Here is a 14,636-nt window from a genome sequence, read left to right on the forward strand (position 1 = left end):
CTCGACATCTCTTGAAGTCATGCTTGGGCTGACTTGTAGCCCCCACCTTGTGCACTGAATCCACCAAAGATTGTTGGCCTGGTCATTCCGAGTGACCTGTGGGCCACCATTTTGTGTTTCATCTTGAGGCCCCTTGGCGATCCCTGCTCCATTGACTGGTAGGTCCCTGAGGGGGTAACTTTGCATTTCCTTGGGCTTTCCTGGTTGCTCCAGACGTGCCCTGACTCCCATCCAAGTGGTGCATCCCACAGACCATGCTTGTCTGCACAGAATCATACTTTCTTGTTACTGCGTGGGTTTCTGTTTGCCAAGGCTTGTTGTGTTCAATCCGGGCACCGATAATGCAGCACTCGACATCCTTTGTGGGACAGGTCAAATACAGCTCCTAGTTGTCCTCGACGCCTCCTAGATCTCGTGGCTGAAGAGTCAAACTTCATCTCCTTCACCTGAAATCACCCGTATCGGTGGGCATCTGCTCATCGCCTTCCTGGTCACTGGCAAGGGACCCAGACTCTGTCCTCTCTGCTTTCAGGTTCTTGTCATCTTCAATCCAGGGTTGGATCTCTTCGGACACTTCGCATCTTCACAGCAGCAGCACTTCTTCGCCAGCTCCCATTGAAATCAACGACGTGACCCGACACCAAAAGACTCCTATGCACCCGGCTTCCCTGGGTGAGGTAACATGAGTACTCCAGTGCTCCCATGGGTGCCAGCCCTAGAACTTCCTAATTCCAAAAGGGTTTGGTCCTGACTCATATCTAAGGGTCCCTAATCTTTTAAAAATCTAACCGAGTCTTTCCCCATAGAAGCTAACGGTAGCTCACGGCTGTGTTCACACACTGCACACGGCCCCCATGGGACCCCTGTGTCATTATCTTGGGTGGTTCTTTGGGGTCCCAGCGATTCTACAGGCTCTAGGCCTTGTGTCTAGTTAAGTCGTGGTTCTTATACCACTATCTTACTATATGGTTTGTCTCGCCCCTAGGGCCTGATGTGTATTTGTGCTATTTTACTGTGATTATTGAAGTGTAACTTATGTGTTTTGACTTCTAGTCTCATAAAGCGACTAGGAGGGTGTGTTTAGTAATAAATACATATATTTTATATATATACCTGGTGTGGATATCTTTCATTTAGTGACTCAAGAGATTATAAACTGGTAAAACAAGCAGCTTTACATTCCTTCAATACTTAGCCTGAAGGCTGCTCTCGATAGCTACCACTAGGATAGCTTTCAATGAACGCTGTCTTTAACCTATAACCAATAAGGGGTTGTTTGGACTGATACAAGGTGCCCACTAGAACTAGTGGACAGCATATATCAGGCCAACTTCTCACACAGGGGTACACAAAGAGGCAAGAGGGGTGCAGAAAGAGGCAACAGAGGAGCAGAAGGAGGCAAGAGAACTGCAGAAAGAGGCAAGAGTGTTGCAGAAACAGGCAAAATAAATGCAGAAAGAGGGAAGAGGGGTGCAGAAATGTGCAAGAGAGGTGCAGAAAGAAGCAGAAGCAGTGCAGAAAGAACCAACAGAGGTACAGAGAGAGGCAAGAGGGGTGCAGAAAGAGGTGAGAGAAGTGAAGAAAGAAGTGAAAGAGGTGCAGAAAGAGGCAAGAGGGGTGCAGAAAGAGGCAAAAGTAGTCCCGAAAGAAGCAAGAGATGTGCAGAAAGTGACAAGAGGGGTATGGAAAGAGGTAAGAGATGTGCAGAAAATGGGAAGAAGGGTGCAGAAAGAAGCAAGAGAAGTGCAGAAAGAGGCAAGTGAGGTGCAGAGGGAGGCATGATAACTGCAGATGAAGGCAATCGAGTTGCAGAAACAGGCAAAAAAGGTGCAGAAAGAGGGAACAGGCATGTAGACAGAGGCAAGAGAGGTGCAGGAAGAACAAATAGGGGTATAGAAAAAGGCAAGAGGGATGCAGAAATTTGCAACAGAAGTGCAAAAAGAAGCAAGAGCAGTGTAGAACGAACCAACAGAGGTGCAGAAAGAGGCAAGAGGGGTAGAGAATGAGCCAAGAGCAGTGCAGAAAGAACCAAAAGATGTGCAGAAAGAGGCAAAAGAGGTGTAGAAACAGGGAAGAGATGTGCAGAAAAAGGGAAAAAGGATGCGAAAAGAAGCAAGAGATGTGCAGAAAGAGGCGAGTGATGTGCAGAAGGAGGCAAGAGAACTGCAGAAAGAGGGAAGAGGGGTAGAGAAAGAGGCAAGAGGGATGCAGAAATTTGCGACAGAGGTATAGAAAGAAGCATGAGCGGTGCAGAAAGAACAAACAGAGGTGTGGAAAGATTCAAGAGAGCTGCCGAAAAAAAGGCATGAAAGGGGCACAAATTTGCAGGAGAGGTGCACAAAGAAGCAAGAGGAATGCAGAAACAGGCATGAAAGGTACAGTAAGAGGCAAGAAGGGTGCAGAAAGAGGCAAGAGAAGTGCAGAAAGAAGCAACAGAGGTACAGAAGCAGGCAAGAAAGGTGCAGAAAGAAGGAACAGGGCTTCAGAAAGAGGCAAGAGAGGTGCAGAAAGAGGGAAGAGGGGTGCAGAAAGAAGCAAGTGAGGTACAGAAAGAGGCAACATAGATGCAGAAAGACACAAAAGAGGTGCAGAAACAAGCAATAGAAGTGCAGAAAGAGGCAAGAGAATTGCTAAACGAAGCAACAGAGGTATAGAAAGAAGCAAGAGAAGTGCAGAATGATGCAAGTGAGGTGCAGAACGAGGCAAGAGAGGTGCAGAAAATGGCAAGAGAACTGCAGAAAGAGGCAAGGGTGATGCAAAAAAGAGAAGAAGGGTGCAGAAAGAAGCAAGAGAGGTACAGAAGGAGGCTAGACAGTTGGAGAAACAGGCAAAAGAGGTGCAGAAAGAGGGAACAGGGGTGCAGACAGAGGCAAGAGATGTGCAGAAAGTGGGAAGAGGGGTACAGAAATAGGCAAGAGGGGTGCAGAGATTTGCAAAAAAGGTGCAGAAAGAAGCAAGAGCAGTGCAAACGAACCAACAGAAGTGCAGAAAGAGGCAAGAAGGGAGCAGAAAGAGGCAAGAGAAGTGCAGAAAGAAGGAACAGAGGTCAACAAAGAGGCAAGAGTGGTGCAGAAAGATAGAAGAGAGGTGTAGAAAAAAGCAAGAGAGTTGCACAAAGAGGGAAGAAGGGTGCAGAAAGAGGCAAGATGGGTACAGAAAGAAGCAAGAGAAGGGCAGAAAGAAGCAAGAGAGGTGCAGAAAGAGTTAATAGAAGTGCAAAAAGATGCAATGGATGTGCAGAAACAGGCAGGAGAGGTGCAAAAAGAGGGCACAGGGGTACAGCAAGAGGCAAAAGAGGTGCATAAAGAGGGAAGAAGGGTGCAGAAAGAGACAAGAAGAATATATAAGGAAGAAAGTGGGGTGCAGAAAGAGGCAAGAGAGGTACAGAAAGAGGCAAGAGAGGTGCAGAAAGTGGTAGAGATTAGCAGACAGAGGCAAAAGAAGTGCAGAAAAAGAAAGAAAGGTGCAGAAAGAAGCAACAGAAATACAGAAAGAGGCAAGAGAAGCACAATAAGATGCAAGAGTGGTTTGCACACCATTAATACCAATTTAATATCCACATTTGCCAATAAGTAACAGTTGACCATTGTAGGTTCGCAAAGGGCCTTCCACCATGCTATAACACTTGTCGCTACATTTTTGGTAACGTTTGAGACGTTTGAGCTAGAAACAAGGTTTTTTTTGTTCAAATCTGCAGATTTTGCAGCAGATGATAGATTATGTGGCAAATGCGGAAAATTTATGATTGAGCAAAAGTTGGTGCAGACAAACAGTCACATAATTCCAGTGGCCCTGCTCATACCTCTGACTAGGTCCAGAAGTGCTCCTCAGTGGTTCCTTCTTTTTTTTGTCTCATTGAGTTTATAGTTTAGCTTCTATGTAAACAAGGAGGACTAAACCTGAGGTTACCACTCTACAACCTAGACTAGCATACAACACAATTACTCTCCATAACACATAATCCCACTCTACATAATTCTTTACACTAAATACCACATACTTTCTATCCACATAATTTCACTGCACAACATACCGTATAATTCCACTACACACAACCTACATCCACTCCACTCCAAGAAACATTAATAAAACACTGTTACATTTACAATGCCAACACCTCTAACTCTCTCAAATGCAAAACCTATTACATTGCAAATGGTTCTTTAACTAGTAGTCACGTTTGCAGAGAGGTGGAGAAAGGGGGCTGGGCCTCCGACCACCACTCAGGAATTCCGCTGCGTAGGACTTACAGAAGGAACCAGGAGGGCTTCTTGGCCCCCAAAGTCCCTCAGGAGAAAAGTAGACTTCATCCCCCAACCCGTGGTGTACCAGGAGGTGTGTTTGCAGAGTGGTGGAGAAAGGGGGGCATGACCGCCGAAGACCTAGGCCTGGGCGCAGTTTGCAGAGTTTTGCTACGCGGAACTCCGCGAAGTTACAAAAAAACACAGCGAAGTTCCACCACTTGCGGAGCGCAGTGCGAACTGCAGTTTGTGCTGGTATTCCTGCCGCTCAGGTAAAATTCTACCCTAGTGGCAGCTCGTGCTTGCTAACTTACCATTCAGGATCACAAACTTACTGTTCGCTATCGCGAGCAGGGAAAAAACTCCACTGCACATCGCGAAGCGGAGTTTTCTGCACACTGTGAGCTCTGCGGAGTGCACAAAACTCTGTAAACTCTGCGAACAGGCCTACGAAGGCCTCTTAGCAAACCCACTGTGTGGAATGTACTGGAGGTAACAGGAGGGGTAGTTGGCCCCCAAGGGCAAGTCCCACACAGCAGCATTGGCAACTTCTCATAGCAGGACACGCCCCCTTTGCCCACCAGTCTGAAAACGCTCTCCCCCCTGAACTCTCTTCAATGGGGATTAAAGTCCCCTTCGCAGCTGGGGGTGGTGAGGGGCCAACTAGCCAACCTGTTACCTCCAGTAAGCCCCACACAGTGGGATTGCTTTGAGGTGGACATAGGCCACGCCCCCTTAGTCCACCACTCTGCAAACGTGCCTCCTGGTGCGCTCTTGGTTGGGGGATGATGTCCCCTTGCCTCCTGAGGGTCCCTGTAGGCCAACTACCCTCCTGTTACCTCCAAGAAGCCCCACACAGCTGGATTGCTGAGAGTGGTCTGAGACCATGCCCCCTTTTTACACCACTCTGCAAACGCGCCGCCTGGTGCACTGCTGCTCGGGGGAGGAAGTCCACTTCAGTCCTGAGGTCCTCATGACACAAGAGGATCTCATCGTCCCACCCTCAGTGCGCGAAGAGGTGCGTTTGCAGAGTGGTGCAAAAAGGGGCGTAGCCTCGGATCACCTCGCAGCAATCCCACTGTGTGGGGCTTACTGGACGTACCTGCTGGGCTAGTGGTGTATGTATATATATAGCCTACTGGCGGTGGCCAGTAGGTAGTGATAGTTAGGACCTAGTTTCCCAAGAAGAGTGTTTTTTTCATTTGCCAATGACTTTGGCGTTGCTTGATGGCTCCACATAAAATTTTCATTACTAATTTGACACTCACTTCAGCTGCTGTGTTGAAAACTTTGGGGCAATGTCTTGATATTGAATTGTAAACAACATAGGCAGCGCGACTCATTGCAGACGTATTTTAAATAACTTCTTGATTTAATGCAAAAAAGGCATTTTGTTTTTATATGGAGAGTTGGCGCTAAAACTAAAACAAGTGCGAGAGACCACACTTGTTTTAAAAAAAAAAATTGCTGAGATTCGTGGAACTCCGTGATTTTTTGTGGCAAAAATTAATTACAAAAAATATTTTTGGCCGCAACAGGGTCCCTGTGGGACCCTACCACCAGGCCTAGGGGGGGTCAGGGTAGTCCTACCCTGCCCCTTCCCTTTTTTACAAACTTATTTTTGGGGCTCGGCTGAGTCCAAGTCCCAAAATGGCTGCCAATACTCCCCTGTTGATGTTTTGGCAGCCAATGTCTATTGGGAGAACAATTTGAACAATCGTTTAGATGCAGCACCCACTGAAGGTAACAAATTTAAGAAAAGGTACCACAAATACCATCATGCAACATTGCTGAAATAAAGTATGCAGCCCACTAGAGGACGATTACTATAAAGTGCGAGGTGGATTACAAATGTCTTTTTCAACATGGCTGCATCACAACATCAATTCTGGGGATCAAGGTGCAGATGCAACGAAACGCGTAAGGCGAGTGAGTAAATTCAAGAGTAGCAAAGTTGGTATGCCTCAAATCATCTGCTGCTGAGTGCGCTTTAGAATCGAAGATGAATTGTTTTGCATATGTTGAACAGCGCATCTAGCCGTGAAAGCTGCATTGTCCCAGAAATGGAGGGAGCCATCGAGTTTGGAAAATCTGAGCCTGCTTACGGAACGGCAGATTTGGCAAACTAACCAGCGTACTGTGACTGAATGCCTACTATTGGGAGATCAATATGAACAATTGTTTAGATGCAGCACCTACTTAAGGTAACAAATTTAAGAAAAGACACCACAAATACCATGATGCAACATTGCTGAAATAAAGTAAGTAGCCCACTAGAGGGCGATTACTACAAAGTGCGAGGTGGAATACAAGTGTGTTTTTCAACATGGCTGCATCACAACATCAATGCCTGTGACCAAGGTGAGGATGCACCTAAACGTGTAAGGCGAGTAAGTAAATTTAAGAGCAGCAGAGTTGGTATGCCTCAAATCATCTGCCGCTGAGTGCGCTTTAGAATCGAAGATGAATTGTTTTGCATAGGTCCAACGGCGCGTCTAGCCGTGAATGCTGCACCATCCCTCTCAAATTAAAAACAAAATTCCAGCTATCTGCGTGGGCTCTTCTAAATGGGAATCTTCTTTGTTGGATTAAATTGACGGCTGCTCCCGGTCGTGGGAGAAGCCCTACCATCGAAGTATGGACCGTGCTGCAGCCACTGACAGGCAGCACAAAGGGCAGAGAAGCCGTTTTTGGGAGGTTACAAGATGCAACATGGTGAGAGCGAGACTCTTTTCCAGACCCACTGGGGTTTTTACTGTCCAAATTTTAAACGTGCAAGCAACTCACTGTAGTTTTATTTTACGACACTACAATAACCAGCATGCTCAGCAAGAGCCAACGCCCACTGGGGCAGCAGGTGGAACTATTTCAGTAATGCCGGTGTGCTTCACGTATTAAGGACTTTGCCTCTGAGGAAATGCTGTGTGAAGAATGAAACGCGTCAGGCTGTGTTTCTTTTGGAACAGACTTCCATCCAGTATGTTGCAATCTCTCAAATTAAAAACGAAATTCCAGCTATCTGCGTGGGCTCTCCTAAATGGGAATCTTCTTTGTTGGAATAAATTGACGGCTGCTCCCGGTCGTGGGAGAAGTCCTGCCATGGAAATATGGACCGTGCTGCAGCTACTGACAGGCAGCACAAAGGGCAGAGAAGCCGTTTTTGGGAGGTTACAAGATGCAACATGGTGAGAGCGGGACTCTTTTCCAGACCCACTGGGGTTTTTACTGTCCAAATTTTAAACTTGCAAGCAACTCACTGTAGTTTTATTTTACGGCACTACAATAACCAGCATGCTCAGCAAGAGCTAACGTCCACTGGGGCAGCAGGTGGAACTATTTCAGTAATGCCGGTGTGCTTCACGTATTAAGGACTTTGTCTCTGAGGAAATGCTGTGTGAAGCATGAAACGCGTCAGGCTGTGTATCTTTTGGAACAGACTTCCATCCAGTGTGTTGCAACCTCTCAAATTAAAAACGAAATTCCAGCTATCTGCGTGGGCTCTCCTAAATGGGAATCTTCTTTGTTGGATTAAATTGACGGCTGCTCAAGGTCGTTGGAGAAGCCCTGCCATGGAAGTATGGACCGTGCTGCAGCCACTGACAGGCAGCACAAAGGGCAGAGAAGCCGTTTTTGGGAGGTTACAAGATGCAACATGGTGAGAGCGGGACTCTTTTCCAGTCCCACTGGGGTTTTTACTGTCCAAATTTTAAACGTGCAAGCAACTCACTGTAGTTTTATTTTACGGCACTACAATAACCAGCATGCTCAGCAAGAGCCAACGCCCACTGGGGCAGCAGGTGGAACTATTTCAGTAATGCCGGTGTGCTTCACGTATTAAGGACTTTGCCTCTGAGGAAATGCTGTGTGAAGCATGAAACGCGTCAGGCTGTGTATCTTTTGGAACAGACTTCCATCCAGTGTGTTGCAACCTCTCAAATTAAAAACGAAATTCCAGCTATCTGCGTGGGCTCTCCTACATGGGAATCTTCTTTGTTGGATTAAATTGACGGCTGTTCCCGGTCGTGGGAGAAGCCCTGCCATGGAAGTATGGACCATGCTGCAGCCACTGACAGGCAGCACAAAGGGCAGAGAAGCCGTTTTTGGGAGGTTACAAGATGCAACTTGGTGAGAGCGGGACTCTTTTCCAGACCCACTGGGGATTTTACTGTCCAAATTTTAAACGTGCAAGCAACTCACTGTAGTTTTATTTTACGGCACTACAATAACCAGCATGCTCAGCAAGAGCCAACGCCCACTGGGGTAGCAGGAGGAACTATTTCAGTAATGCCGGTGTGCTTCACGTATTAAGGACTTTGCCTCTGAGGAAATGCTGTGTGAAGCATGAAACGCGTCAGGCTGTGTATCTTTTGGAACAGACTTCCATCCAGTGTGTTGCAACCTCTCAAATTAAAAACGAAATTCCAGCTATCTGCGTGGGCTCTCCTACATGGGAATCTTCTTTGTTGGATATATATATATATATACACACACACACACACACACACACACACACACACACACACACACACACGCACACACACACACACACACACACACACACGCACGCACGCACGCACGCACGCACACACACACACACACACACACACACACACACACACACACACACTGATTTTCTAAAAGAAGCAGCTAACATGACTCAGATTCAGCCAGAGGGGCTACTCCAAACAAAGTATAAGAAAAACTATCACTAAGGTTAAAACAATCAAAATGAGTGATCTCCAGATCAATAAACCCAGATTTGAGGAAAAGCATCCTGCCATGAGATTCATAACTACATGTAAAACTTTTCTTAAACACTGCTAGGCACTATAGACGTATGAAACGATAGTGAAAAACTTGGGCGACCACCCAAAGCTTACATTCAGGGAGAGTAAGACTCTGAAAGATATACTGTGCCGCAACATGATTGTGGTCAAACCACCTACTAGCACCATTCAGGGCTTTTACAGGTCCACTAATTGTAAGGCTTGTAGATAAACTGAAAATGCCAAGAGTACAGCAATACACTCTGATTGCCGCAGATTTGAAATCAGAAAACACCTAATTTGCAACTTGGACTAGTGTGTGAATTGTTTGAAATGCCTCTGTGGAAAGTTTTACACAGGCAGCACTATACACAAGGCTAAGATCAGAATACTGGAACACATGAGGGCCATTATTAACATCAACAAACAAAACGTCCAGTGGCAAGACACTTTGCAATAGAACATTCCAAAACACCCTCTTGTTGAAGTTCTATGTCATGGACAGGATTCCATCTAACATTAGAGGGGGCAATAGAACCATGGCACCAGAAGGCTCGAATCCAGATACACAATTAATTTCCAGACCTTACATCCAGCGGGCCTTAATCATGATGAAGAATTGACAGTGCATTTGGACTGACTGTAACACATACACCTGTGTATTTGAAGATTCTCCTTGAAATCTGTAATTTCAAAAGTTGAATTCGGAAATTGAAATTCGCTATGCCGTGGCAATCCTCTAGATATCCCTGGTTGTCTTGTGGTTTTTAATTGTAACTGTGCAGGTTAGTGACACTCGCCAACAAATTTTACCTGTATTTTATTTTTCTGTATATTTTCATAGGAGATGCAAGACCTCTGCATCAGGAAGGAGCACAAAGGAGTTACTATATGGATTTAACATGAGAGTCGTTCCTAATATTTGCAAAGGAAAGAGGGATTTTCTTGTGTAATGGACTCAATATGAATGTTATACAGATAAGCACACTAGCAGTATACTATAAAGTGTCTGTAAGTTTTTATTAGTAGACACGCATAACCATGTGCAGGCCCACTTGGGCATTGATCTTGAACAATATTTTGAAATCAATAATGAAGCAACATTATTTGGGTATTCACCGAATACCTGCAAGCACTTGACCCTGATTATAGGGGACATATTTACCTTATTGATGGGATGACATTGCCATTATGCTTTGTGATGACTTTAAAAAAATATAATTTGCAATCTGATGATGCTCATATGATTATGCATACTATCACTGCACTGCACTTTATTGTTGTGTGAAGCAATTATATAACTGGGGTGGGCGGTTTTCCCTCAGCCTAGTATGAAATTTACTGTCGAAAAACGAGAGGGCGTGTGGATTTGCGTAGCTACAAATAATATTAGCATCATTGTGGTAATGTGCACAGATCTTTGATGGTCCCATTGCAAAGGTTTGTTATAGAACAGTGTGGGGGGGACCGGTAGAACACTGTGGAATCAGTTGTATGTTGGAACAACGAGTGCCACACAACGAGTACCCCAACAACATATTCCTAAAATACACCCCCTAAGTAATTTGCATAAATGTACCTAGCCTAGATCTGTATGTGTAGCATGTATATGTGCATATGTATGTATGTAGCCAAGAAACCCCTAGGGAAGAACCATCCCCCTCACCTGAAGATAGATAAGGAAGGACCCCGTCTCTGCTCCCAGGATGACACACCACAAGGGATGTCAGACTGCTGCATGTCGAAGATTCAGAATGCAGGACCCTGTGTCAGCTTGGAAGGAATTCTCCTCTAGTTTGCAGGGGGAAATAAGGGTCTTATATACTAGAATGGTCATTCCAGGGTTTCTTCTAGAATTGATATGTTTTGAAAATAATCATAAATATTTTGAAAACAATCATAAATGTTTTCCCCAAAAAAATGCGATCATGCACAGCGGGCTGTTGGCCAAGGATGCAAAAAAGTGGTGACCCTTATACAGAATAATTATGCCATGTACGTCAGGTACAGGGATTATAATAGAATACTAAGAGCCTGGTGTTGAAGAGACAGGAGCAAGCTACTAGGTAAAAGATCATCTGTTTTGGAATCGTTATTGTCGTGTGAATAGGACAATTTATGAAAATAGGGGTATACGTGACAGGACTAGCCTAAAGGATATGACACCCACTCCACCTCAAAAGGTCAACAGGGTCAGCTAAATAACGATAAAGCTAAGGCCATTAAAAGGCATAAAAATAATTTATAATAAAAATACTTAAAGCACTTTAACCCCTTGTGTGCGCACGACGGCTCCCGGCCATCGTGCATTACGGTGGGCGCGTGCGCACGACGGCCGGGAGCCATCGTAATCGCGCACGCGTTTATTTCTCCCGCACAGCGGGAGAAATAAACCCGCACACAAGGGGTTAAATGCCTGAAAAAATGTCCACAAAAGAAAAGTAATTTTTCCCTAAAATCATTTAAAAGGTCCTCTAACTTGTATATGTAGTTATTATTACACTGAGTACATTGAAAGCTATTATGCTCAGTTAGAGCAGAGAAGGAGAAAAATAAAGCAAAGTCAGTTATGGTCTACAATGTTGTAGATGTTTAAAAAATGCTGTACAGTTCCCAGCACAGGAAAGGTCAGATTGTTTATGAATCCTGTGCCGAAGACTCAACATCGCTGAACATTGCATCCGCAGGTGTCAATCCCTCCGGTACTTCCAATGTAATGTCGAGTGAGCAAAGATGATCTTCTTTGGTTCCCACAGCAGTCGCCGGGGAAGAATTAGATGCTTGCACGCCTAGAACTGATGCCTGTACCTCTGGAGAAGAGCCGATTTCCCTTCCAACAGGAGCTGAAGCATCCTTTGGAGGCACTAGAAATTATGCCATCAACATGGGAACATGCTGTGGACAACAGTTTACATGGGCTTGAAAGGGATACAGGAGCACGTCTATGTCTGGCGGCGCAACCGATGGAAGTGTCATACATGGGTCCAACACGCATCTGAAACCACATAAGAGGCAGCGGAACACTGGCAGGACACAGTTTAGCCAGACCAGTCTGAAAGACAGGAACCAATGCTCACTCAGCTCTTGAAGCCGAGTCGTAGTCAAGTAGAACACCATACGCTCACGACAACGTCGTTCCAGCAATGTTCTCTCCATGTCTTGAGGGATTGAGACATCCATTGCAAATCAATAGGATTAAAATCAGGATGCCCGCTACTGATAGAAGGACCAAAGGAAGACCTCCGAATAAACTCTTTCAAGTGCGGAGTGTATGAAAGCTAGAATTACTCCGAAGATTGTCTGAAATGTGGTTAAGAGACCTGATCCAAAGACGCTTAAATAAGTGTACAATCCCACTCATATCAGACATATTAAACATACGATAAACCATTTCTCTGAAATGGATCAGGAAGTTCGTACGGACCAGGGCCTGTATCTCTGCTGAAGACCTTGAAACCTGGAGATCAACAGTCTCTTAGGCTGAAGTTAAGGCCACATTTTGTAGAAACAACATGGCTTTCAGTCTGCTCAGAGAATCAAACCTTATACTGAAAACATTCAACGAAGGCCACAGTGGTGCCTCCCTAACTATGCGAGCCGGGGGAAACAGCACTTGCTTACAACAAACAACCCTGAGCTTTACTGTGACTAGATATGCGATGCCTGGTGCCATCTCACAACAGCCTCGATCATTCAGCATTAAATAACTCCCTTTCGAAAGTAACTCGAAAACTGGATGAATCACTGCAGCTGGGGAGCCTTTAAAGTAGCAAGATAAGTTTGCCTTCTAAGCATTACACGCGCCGTGAAGCGAGACCTCCTTACACACTAAAAATCCACTTAAAGCCTTCTCACAGTCTGTTCCACTTAAGAAAACTTCAGTGTCCTTATTTCTACACCTATATCTGTACGGTAACTCCCCGGATTCCTGTATGTACCCTTCACCCAATGCTTCATACCTGCCTGCTTGGATGTATCTAAGGCAGTATTGGAACTGGAATGTCGTGATTGGCAGTGTGTTATCGCCATGAATTAACCATTCCGTAGATGGTGACTCTGCTACTGTAAAAGGTAACTTCTCTAATTTTTCAATGAGCAGCATGGTGTACTTTGCATCCCTGCGTGCGGTGGTCAACTGTCAGTCAGATTATAAGCCGAAAACAGATCTGTGCCGTTAATGTATCGCCATGGCCAGAACACAATGATTGTAGCATCCAGCTCTAAAGCATAATGGAGCACAATTGAGATTGCTTGTGTTGTAAATTAGACAAATCTTGTTCCATTATGTCAATTGCTGAGGACATATTGTTTCCCAGTGAATAAATATGTGAGGAAAGTGTGGTCTATCCATTGTCTTCCACAGCTAAGGCCGTTTTTAGGTTAATTCTATCAATCTCACGTAATCTCTCAGCAGCATCCTGTTGGGAGGCTTTCCATATTTCATTGTAGATGCCATATAATAAGCATTTTTTACGCGGTTTCTTGGGACCTAGCAAGAAATCCCTAAGATCCATGTTGTCTGATAAAAGAAACAAGTGTTGTTTCACCTGTAATAAAGGTGTTGAGGTTTTTACCCATTCTTGGCATAACTTCCCAATATTATAAGAAGTCACAACCCCTGGGTTGTCTGTGTGTACATAGCGTGGGTCAGGCCTATGGTTATTAAACCCTCCGGTGGTACCCTTAAATCTTGATTGACACCTATTTGTGTTGATAGGCCAAACCAACCATCCCTTCCAATTGGGAGCTGATGAATTGTATGTACCATTTTATATCATTGCACCCAGCATTTAATATACCTTCAATAGGTGTGGGCAAGGGGATATGTGGTGTTTTCAGGTCTTTTATATTTGCAAACCCGTAGCAGGTAGTCTGTTGCACTATCCTGTTCAGGAAAATTATCTGTAATGGTATGAGACAAGTTCTAAATAAAGCCTGTGTTCCCTGAACCTACCATTCTTTTGTCCCCCAGATGGATTTTGTGTCTATCGTGTCCCTTGAATAGTCAAAGCCTTGAATAGACAGTTGGAAGATAAAGGGTGCTGAATATATAAGCTTGGTGCTTGTCAGCACCATTTTCTTCACAGTTGCATTCATCTGTACTAGCTTAAAATAGTATGACGTTGGGTCTGATGTATTGAACCCTGAAAAGTATGCAAATCTCTTTGCAAATGTGGCAGAACTACCTTTCGGTGGTGTCGGGCAATGTTCCCATTGATGATAAGTGTTAACAGTGCGTGGGACACTTGCTTTATGCAAAAAGTGATGACCATAATGGTGGTAACAATGCATACTGTCGAAGTCAGGTGTATCTTCATACAATTCCCTGAAAGAAAATGCAGCAGATTGTTCTAAATCTGAGAGCATAGTAACTATTTACAGTCTCAATGTCCCAATCATCAGAGAGTGTACTCGGGGTGATGAAATCATTCAATGAAATTTTAAATACATGTGAAATTTTCAAATGTTCAGAAGGACCAAATCCATTATATGAAACCCTATCCCAGACTATACCACCCAGTAATGGAACTGCTGTAATGTTCATTAGGGACATGTCTCTCTGTTCACTGTGTGATGACGTATGTGGTTTCAGGACCAAGTTCTCAGATTGCGCTGCAGAGCGTTGTGG

Source organism: Triturus cristatus, chromosome 7 (genome assembly GCF_964204655.1).
Source record: "Triturus cristatus chromosome 7, aTriCri1.1, whole genome shotgun sequence".
Lineage (NCBI taxonomy): Eukaryota > Metazoa > Chordata > Amphibia > Caudata > Salamandridae > Triturus > Triturus cristatus.